Genomic DNA, 9,096 nt, shown 5'->3' on the forward strand with positions numbered 1-9,096 from the left:
CTGTGCTCAAACCCACATGCTTTCCTTACATAACAGCCCTCCTGGTTAGCTGGCTCCAGGCATCACACGAAAGCCCCTGTGGTCTCTTCCTCTTCCCGTGCCAGAGGCTGCAGGGATCACACATCTCGGCCTCCCTGACAGATACCTGTCTTTGGCCTCACCTATCTTGCTTGACAGTGTGAGCCAGGCAGGAAGAAATCGCCTCTGTCTTAGAATGTTCTGGCAGGCCCAGAACCCACACGGAGAGAGCCAGACTGAACGTGTGGCTGGAGGGAGGGAGGGGAGAGGGGCTAAAGGGTGAGGGTGGAACTGAGTCTCCAGCGCTATAAAATTCCATTTTCCCCCGGTGGGTGGGGTGTTGAGAAATGCTAGGATAAATGAACCTGAAAATGAAAAGGAACTGGGGAAGCCCGTGAGTGATCTCAGCTGTTACTCGCCTGTCACGTGCCACCCTCTGAGTTCTGGTTTCCAAAGGGAAGGACCAGCTGGTGCAGGTCCTAAGGACACTTCTCAGTTGCCTGGCCAGTCCAGACAGCTCAGAGTGAGCCAGATGCAGCCACAGCTCTTTGTTTACTTTGCTGCGCTTCCCCCAGTCTAGAAAAGAAAGCAGATCCAGTGGATCCAATTACAAATGTGGCCTATGTACCTCCTCCTCACCCCCAAGGTTAAAATAGTTGACTCAACAATGTACATAATAACCCTGGAAACATTGAGCTACATGTCATTGAAAGTTTAAATACAAAAGCCACACAGAGATCGATAAGTAGTGAAAAGGTGAACTATTTAAGACTTTTATATAGCTCAGTGGGCCTGCATTCTGCTGAGGAGGAGTGGTTCTCAAACAAGCCGGCATCAGCGTCACTGGAACCGGTTGCTGGCCCCGCCCCTAAAGTTGCTGCTGCTCTAGGTCTGGGGTCAAGTAGAGCATCTGTAGTTCTAACAAGTTCCCAGGAGATGCTGCCGCCGCTGGTCCAGGGGCCCCTGCTTTCAGAACCGCTGTTTTCTTTAACAGCTAAAGAAACTCGTTTAGAGAGAAATTAAACCAACAAATAAAAGCATACACAAAAGCGTACTGGGTGAAAACCTGGCCTCAGGGCAGTTGCACATAGAAGGCCTCTGGACACTTCTCATTGCCCCTTGTATGGTAGTTCATGCTCTTCCAGAACTATCCAAGGTGGAGGAGAAATGGCTTTTCCAAAGGGGGTACCCTGGGATTCACAGCCTTTCCCCTCGGGGCTCCCACGATGTCCCTCCCACATGGCGTCTATGTATCCAGCCTCCTGGTGCACAACCAAGTGAGGACAAATCTCAGGGGACAGTACGTTCAAGACTGTGGGATTTGGAGGTTAGAAGACTCAGCTTGTACTAACCCAAAATATTACTGTTATTTCCAAACCTTTCTAGTTTCCTGCTCCTCTCTACTCCCCTAGCCCTGACTTCTGAGTCTAGTATCTTCTAAAGCTGACTTTAAATGCCAATGTTTCTCCCCCTTGTTTTTCCAAGAACATAACACAACACACACTTCTCTGTGGAAACTGAGTTATTGCTTTTGTCCTTAATTTCCTGGATGAATCAAGGTAATTTTCTGCTTGGGCTCCATGTCCACCCTTTGATTGCACTCCAGTGTCATTCTCCCAGAGGCTGGAACAGCCTCAGTTCCCTTTCATGAGACTTCCTGAGTTGGACTCTGCCATCTCTTCCCCACTCCAAGATTACAGCCTCAAGCTCAGCTCCTCCAGAGAATTCTCATCCCTCTCCCAGTGAGCGGGCTCGCAAATGCCATGGCCTACTTTAGACGACTTTGCACTGTAAAGAAGTCTTTTTCTCTCTCTCTCCCCTGAGGATGATCTCTCACTTTCTAGGCAATAACTTCACTCAGATGCAACCCCTCACTACCCCCACCCCCCTAGGCCAGATTAAAAATTTGGTGGAGGGAGGAGGGTGGAGGGACGGAGATGTTTTGCTAGTGAAATATTCATCATGGGGAAAATCAGAGCCTCGTTTCTGACCCTTTGCACTTAAAAAAAAAATGCAATTTAGTGCTATTTTTATTTGGGGTGAGATTTCTTTTTTTTCTTTTTAAATTTATTTTATTTTATTTATTTATTTTTGGATGTGTTGGGTCTTTGTTGCTGTGAGTGGGCTTTCTCTAGTTGCAGTGAGCGAGGGCTACTCCTCGTTGTGGTGCGTGGGCTTCTCACTGTGGTGGCTTCTCTTGTTGTGGAGCACGGGCTCTAGGTGCACGGGCTTCAGTAGCTGTGGCACACAGGCTCAGTAGTTGTGGCTCGCGCGCTCTAGAGCGTAAGCTCAGTAGTTGTGACGCATGGGCTTAGTTGCTCCGCGGCATGTGGGATCTTCCCGGACCAGGGCTCAAACCCGTGTCCCCTGCATTGGCAGGCGGATTCTTAACCACTGCGCCACCAGGGAAGGCCGGGGTGAGATTTCTTAATCGGTTCTGTATTTATGGTCTCTACAGGTCTTAATCAGGTTCACCGAACCATCAAATCTTGTGACTACAGGCTGTGTTTTAGTGAGAGAAACTTACACATCGCGTCGCAGACTGTTTTAGTCTTAGGCTGCTTCAAATATTTGCTGAAGGAGAGAACAAATTACGCTCCTGTGATTCCATGGGCCTTAGCTTAGTTGTATGATGGGATTCATAATAATAATATCATACCTCACATAGACTTTGCCTCAGAAAATACTGAAATTAAAAAAATACTTTTGAGATTAGAAAAGGTAAAATCTGCAAAAGGTTTTTGACCTCCACAGAGAAAACCTCAGTGCCTACGCCCCTTACTTGCGTAAAGAGAGTAATTCTCTCCTGGAGGAAGATGACAAGAATCAGAGGTCAGGGCCTGTGCAGCTGGGTCACAACGCAGGAACTCTCAGTCCTTATTTTCTAACCCAGAGCTTTGCTGGGATTGTGTGTTGGTGTACTTGGTGAAGCTCCAGAACTCTGCTGCTTCTTACCTCTTATCACACTGGTCCATTGCTAGGATCACACTTCTTACCTCTGATCACACTGGTCCATTGCTAGGACTGCCTCATGAAGCGGCTGTGGAAGCCAGGCCGGCAGAGTCCACGGTTTGGCTTGGGATCTGATTCAAGGACAAAGGTCTTCATGCCATCTGAGCAAATCCCAAGAACTGGTCACTGCTGCATGCCATTCACGGCTCACATCTGGGGTTTAGGAAATCCAGACTCAGAGCCAAAGATGTCATTCTGGCTGTACAAGAAGACTGTCATTGACAGACGCTGTGGCCAGTGTGACAATCCAGCCAGCGGCTAACCCGACACACAAGAGCCACTCAAAATGCAGTGGGACCCTCTTCCTCTGCAGTCTTTCTGCTCCAGAGGAGACCCTTCTCAGGGTCACTGGATGATCGTCTCTGGGCAGTTTACATTAGAACCACTGCAGAAACACTGAGTGATGCGTGGGAGACCCCCAGCCCTTTGCTGCCCGGAGTGGTCAGCTCGGGCCAGGCCCCCAGGGTTTGGGGCTCATTTGCTCACGTTGCTCCTTTGGAAATAGCAGAGTGAAGTCACTCAGGCTGGGTGCCTGCCTTCCCTGCTCCCGGCCCACCAAGGGGGTCCAGGACTGCTGCTCCCAGTAAAGGGCTCTGCAGAGAAGAACACGCTGCGTTTTGGAAATTAAACTCCTTTTTTAAAAGGTCCACCTCACTTCGAACTCAAGGTGGGGGGTTTCTTTGTCCCCAGCCAGGAAAATGAAAGGCAGAGGAAAAGCTGGGCAGTCCCTTCTTTAAAGGTGTTTAGGGTAAAGACGATTCTCTGTACTTTCCCCGGGGAGCTCTTTAGGGAAAAGAGTTGTTTCTCATCCTGATTCCGTGACATGTATGTGCTCATGCTCCCCCCACTACAGTCGGGGGCACACCTGGGAAGTCGTGGAGTAAGGGGTGCTTCTGGGACCCTGCAAACGAAGGAACCCAGATGATTGTTTGGGTGACAGGTCATTACAGTGGCCTTTCTCTTCTGGGGTAGACTAAGGCTCTTGGGCAGGAGGGGGCTGATGAGGCCCCACAGTGCACATGCAGCGGAATGAGGGCCAGGCCTCGGAGGGAGGAGGACCCGCCCAGCTTCCCTTCCCAAGGGCTTCGTTCCCATGTGCTCAGGAAGGCTGTGGGAGCCCGCACGATGTGCTTCTGGCCAGGGGAACATGTTGCTGTTAATAATAATAAACATTTATTGAGCATTTACTCTATGTTAGGCACTGTTCTGAACACTCGACATGCATCAGCTTCATTAACAACCCTGTAAAACAGATGCTATTATTATCATCCCCATTTTACAGATGAGAAAACTGAGGCACAGAGAGGCTGAGTCACTTGTTCTAGGTCACCTGTGCAGGAAGTGCCAGACCCATGATCTGACCCCAATCAAGTCTGACTCCAGAGCCAGTGCTCTTAATGTTCACATCCTGCTGTCCCACGCCCTTCACTGTTTGGGTATCAAGGACAAGTATTTATCTCACACGTTGTTTATGCCTAAGTAGGTTCACATACTTGATCACATTTGATTTCTTTCTACAACAGCCCTAGGAGATGGGTGGATTGAATAATATTGTCCCCACCAGATGCTGAGGAGACAGAGACAGGTCGAGCACGTTTGGCAGCATCGCCTTACTAGTTAGTAATAAACTATTCAGGGCTCCTGATGTTGAAGGAACATTTGCTCCGTTGACCCACAAGGAGTTAATCCGGCGTGTTGGATTAGGAACAAGTCATGCACCAAAGGGAACTCAAGGTGTCAGGTGATTTATGACCCAGGCCTTACCCATCATGACCCGCTTATAGAATAGAATGGAATAATTGCTCAAGGTGCTTAGGGTTGCAAGGACAAGACACGGAGGCCTGGCTCTCCTCAGGTGATGGATGTTGACTACAAGGCCACAAGAGGAAGTACGGAGCCCTGGAAAGCATCTCAACAGTGGCACAGCTGTGCCTTGTCCCAGTGCTGCCAACTCTGGCCATGGGAGTGCCTTGGAGAAGTGGAACAGGGGCCAGTCCTTGTTGAGAGCACCCTGTCTTCCTGTGGTCACTCCGACATGCTCTCTGTGAGACCCTCATATTCAACCCCTGACACAGGGGGACCTGAGGATCTGGTCACCATCAATAAGGAGTGTCCCTTTTGGCCCACCTCCCTGGTGGCAGCCTCACTTGGTCCAGTGTGTGGATTGCTTTTGGTCTGGGCATCTTCTGTCTTCCAGCTGGTCCCGGGCAGGACACTATCCAAAATAACTTCACCAAAAGAGCCTCCTGGACCCCTTTCCTCAGAGCAGGACTAAGGGCTCGCCAGGCAGTAACCATTGGTGGCCTGTTAAACGCGATGCTAGAGCTAGAAGAGACCTTAGAAACCAACTTTTAATTTTATTGAAAGGCCAAGTGTAGTGAGTCAAGACATTTGCTCAGGACCCCTGGGACTGTTCATAGCAGAGCTGGAAGCAGAGCTGGATGTAGAGCCCGGCTCCCGACTCCAGGTCCAGCACACCTTCTGCTGCCCCCAAGAGAGGCCAAGGAGGGGTCTTCCGTCTGCTCCACTGAATGCTCGCTAAGTGCTGCCCAGTAGTTAAAAAGAAATAAAAGCAAGACTGTCTTTGTCCTAACATTTCTATACCTTCTCTTCCCCACCAAATCCCTGCTGTCTGATTTGGGGCAGACTTGGTACAGAAGGGGTGAGAAGGCATGAGGAAACCCCACACAAGAGCCAGGAATCTGTCTGCTGGAGGGAGAGACGTGGGAAGCATCAAGCAGGTGGGTGGGTATCAGACAGACACCACGTATCTTCGATCCAGAGGCACTGCCACCCAATGCTGCCCAGGCTTCCTGGTACTGCCGGCCGCCTGCCCTGCCCCACCCCCCAGAGGGATAATGCAGCCAGAGGCCACGCTAGAAGCTGTGAGGCATGGAACACCAAGTAAACAACCCCCAGGAATTTCTCTTACTTGAATTTCAGCTCATTTACTTGGAAGCATCTGTCCTCCCGTCTGGCTGGGGAAGGGGAGAGTAGGGGTGGGAAAGGCTAGGATTACAGTGTCCTTCTGCCTAAAGGAGGCTGCTGGTCGAGAGTACCAGTGGTTCCCTAACAGTCTTCCCAGCATGTTTGCTGGGGGTATTGCAAGGACAGAGGGTGGGGAAAGGGCTGCAAGGTCAGGGGCACGGTCTGGGCAGGCTACCTTCCTCAGAAATGTTCTCAGTCTTCCGCCTATTTTATACATAGTAGTTTGTATCTGTTAATCCCATACCCTGAATTTGTCCCTCCCCCCTTCCCTCTCCCCTTTGGTAATCACAAATTTGTTTTTTATGTCTGTGAGTCTGTTTCTGTTTTGCATATACATTCATTTGTATTATTTTTTAGATTCCACATATAAGTGATATCATACGGTATTTGCCTTTCTTAACTTATTTCACTAAGCATATTATTCTCTACGTCCATCCATGTTGCTGTAAATGGCAGAATTTCATTCTTTTTCATGGGCAAGTAGTTAATATATAAATATATATAGGTATATTATATATATATTATACCTATATATATTATATACCTATACCTATATATATTTTATATATACCTATGTATATTAATCTATATATTAACTATTATATATATTATATATAATATAATAATTATTATATAATAATATTATATTATTATTATATATAATATTACATATTATATATAATAATTATATATAATGTGGTATATATATATATATATATATATATATATATATATATCGTCTTAATCCAGTCATATGTTGATGGCACTTGGGTTGCTTCCATGTCTTGGCTATTGTAAATAGTGCTGCTGTGAACATTGGGCTGCATGTATCTTTTTTTTTTTAATTAATTAATTTATTTTTGGCTGTGTTGGGTCTTCGTTGCGGCGCACAGGCTTTCTCTAGTTGCGGTGAGCGGGGGCTACTCTTTGTTGCAGTGCACAGGCTTCTCGTTGCGGTGGCTTCTCTCATTGTGGAGCACAGGCTCTAGGCGCACGGGCTTCAGCAGTTGTGGCACATGGGCTCAGTAGTTGTGGCTCATGAGCTCTAGAGCACAGGCTCAGTAGTTGTGGTGCATGGGCTTAGTTGCTCCGCGGCATGTGGGATCTTCCTGGACCAGGGATTGAACCCGTGTCCCCTGCATTGGCAGGCGGATTCTCAACCCCTGCGCCACCAGGGAAGCCCCAGGCTGCGTGTATCTTTTCTTTTCTTTTTTTTTGCATGTATCTTTTCAAATTACTGTTTTTGTTTTCCTCGGATATATACCCAGGAGTGGAATTGCTTGGTCACATGGTATTTCAATTTTTAGCTTTTTGAGGAACCTCCATACTGTTCCCCAAAGTGGCTGCACCAATTTACATTCCCACCAACAGCATATGAGTTCCCTTTTCTCCACATCCTCACCAACATTTGTTATTTGTAGATTTTTTGATGATAGCCATTCTGAACTTCTGTCTGCTTTAAACGGTGGATTCTGCCTAAATTTTGTTTCAGGTGAAGATCCTGTTGCTAAAACGTTTTGAGAAGCACTAATCTAGTGAGAAGATGTAGGAAGGGAGAGAGCATGGTTTTAGGCAAATACCTGCCACTGGCTTTGGAGTGACCTTCGTCAAGGCTGTTCATCCCTTGGTCAGACCTTGGTCATTTCCACTTGGAGAAAGGCTCACCTGGGCTCTGTCGTCTCCTCCCTCACAGCCTGAGTAGGCTGCCTTCCTGGGAGACGTTCTCAGTCTTCTGCCTGTGCTCTTAGGCCAGCCCCACAGCTCCCTGCCCTCCAGGCTCCCCCACCTGCCTGCCACCCCATCCCTAAAGTCTTTCTTAGATGGGCTCAAGGGTGTGACACTAACTGAAAAGATTAAAGATTAAAAGATTAGAAAAATGATTCCAGATCAAGGTGTTATCATCACATAAATTGACAAGGAAGAAGATTGGAGGGGGTGAGGGAGAGGGCAGGAAGTGGGAGGAGGGATTCTGAGCCTGCGAACACTTCCAGGGCTACTTTTAGCAATTAGCATTTACTGTCTAGTCAAATGAGCTTCGTAGATCCAGTAGAAAGGGATGCAGAGAGTTTGAGGCAGCTCCTGCTGGCTCTGGTTAGGTAGAGTACACTAATTAGAATTGGGTGGGAAGCCAGAAAAGACGTAATTACTCATCTGATTCCAAATGAGGCTCATTGAACCAATGGGAAGCTTGCCACGGTAACACACTCTGTTGGAAAGGTCAAAGTCATCAAATGAAAACTGCAGGCAGATCAGGAGTGTACCCTTACAGTCAACGGAGGACTGACAGGTCTCCATAAAAAGGACTGGCACCTTTGCTGACTGTTGAATTCCCAAACGCAAGCTTGCTCTCCAAATTCCATGACTAGCAAAATACTCCACCTCCCCCGAGTGCCTCCTTGCTGTTCTGTGCAGTGTTATCTATTAAAGGAAAGATGACTTTTCAAAACAGCACTCCCTATGTAGTAGGTGTTCAGGTGGGGGGAACTTAAGTGATTTGGGGAGTAATGATGATGACGAAGAAGATAAAGATAAAATGGGGGAAAAAACCCACCAATTATAAACAGATCAACAAATCTGGATTTTTAGAAAATGGTTTTTGGAGAATACCTATTCTCCCCAAAATAGAGGATATGGAAAAAAAAAAAACAGACCTAACTTTTCCATTAAGATTGTTAGGATCGGGCTTCCCTGGTGGCACAGTGGTTAAGAATCCGCCTCCCAGTGCAGAGGACATGGGTTCGAGCCCTGGTCCGGGAAGATCCCACATGCCGCGGAGCAACTAAGCCCATGCGCCACAACTACTGAGCCTGCGCTCTAGAGCCCGTGTGCCACAACTACTGAAGCCCGTGTACATAGAGCCCGTGCTCTGCAACAAGAGAAGCCACTACAGTGAGAAGCCCGCACACCGCGATGAAGAGTAGCCCCCGCTCGCCACAACTAGAGAAAGCCTGCGCACAGCAACGAAGACCCAACGCAGCCAAAAATAAATAAATAAATAAATAATTTTAAAATAAATAAATAAAGTGGGTGCTTACTCTAGGCTGCTTGGATACTGAGCCATCTGGGACTGGATGGGAA

This window comes from Balaenoptera borealis (genome assembly GCF_965194805.1).
Source record: "Balaenoptera borealis genome assembly, chromosome: 15".
Lineage (NCBI taxonomy): Eukaryota > Metazoa > Chordata > Mammalia > Artiodactyla > Balaenopteridae > Balaenoptera > Balaenoptera borealis.